Source organism: Cucurbita moschata, unplaced genomic scaffold (assembly GCF_002738365.1).
Source record: "Cucurbita moschata cultivar Rifu unplaced genomic scaffold, Cmos_1.0 Cmo_Scf00035, whole genome shotgun sequence".
Classification (NCBI taxonomy): Eukaryota; Viridiplantae; Streptophyta; class Magnoliopsida; order Cucurbitales; family Cucurbitaceae; genus Cucurbita; species Cucurbita moschata.
In genome coordinates, this window is record NW_019268551.1 from 1392977 (window position 1) to 1394055 (window position 1079).

A 1079-nucleotide genomic window follows, 5' to 3' on the forward strand; every position below is an offset into this window, starting at 1 on the left:
ACTTCGATCATAAGCTCTCGTAGCTTTATTTTGGGCTTCACCAAAATGCCTCGTACCAATGGAGATAGTATTCCTTAGTTATAAACTCATGATCATTCCCTAAATTAGCCGACATGCGACTTTCATCATCCAACACGAACTACTTGACTACTAGGCATCCAAGCCTGGTGAGATTCGAATACAGCATCGAACCTATGGTTCAAACTCATAATTCTAATTGCCACGTATCAAACTTAATTCCTAATATTTAATATGGTTAATTAGTTGAAATAATTGAATTTAAAGTAGAATAATTATAATTAAATATTACTTTATTATATATGATTGGATTACCTACCAAATTAAGTGAACTATATTTTTCATAATCAATTCATTTAAGAATTAAGAGTTAAAATTAATCCATAAAATAAACAAAAAAAAAAAAACTTATATATTTACATTAAAAAAATTCAATAAATCCAATTTAATTCGTACCATTCGAATCAGAGAATTAAGTTGGTTCATGAATTCCCGTAAAAATAGATTGAGTTGAACCGAACCAATCTAACGTATTGTAATTTCAATATATATTTTTTTTTCTTACAATATATTTATATCTACGTATATTTATTTTATTTTTATTTAATTTCATAATTAATTTTTTATTATTTATTCTCCCATTACTTTTAGAAATAATATTTTACTATTTAGAGTGTAATATTTGAAAATATTCAAAATTTAATTAAATTTTTGAAAACAAATAAATGGATGAAACAAACTAACCTCTTACCTTTATTTAAAACAAAAATTTAAATAAATGATCCAAACAACTCGAACAAACTCAACTTAAAAAAAAATTATGGTTTGGTTCATTATTTAATAAAGATTGTCCAGGTTGAAAATTTTACCATCCGAACAATTGAGTTGAGTCTTAAAAATGCCCGAACCGGACCCTACCTAACCCACAACATAAAATATTCCAAGTTTTTTTTTTATCGTTTATAAAATGGAACACGACATAATTGGAACGATATAGAGAAGATTAGCATGCCCCTTGCACAAGGATGACACGCACAAATCAAAAAATGGTATCAAAGTCA

At 26.5% G+C, this 1079-nt stretch overlaps 1 pseudogene; it reads left to right on the plus strand.

Moving 5' to 3' along the window:
* The first annotated feature begins 970 nt into the window (after positions 1-970).
* LOC111431240 lies at positions 971-1079 on the plus strand (annotated as a pseudogene).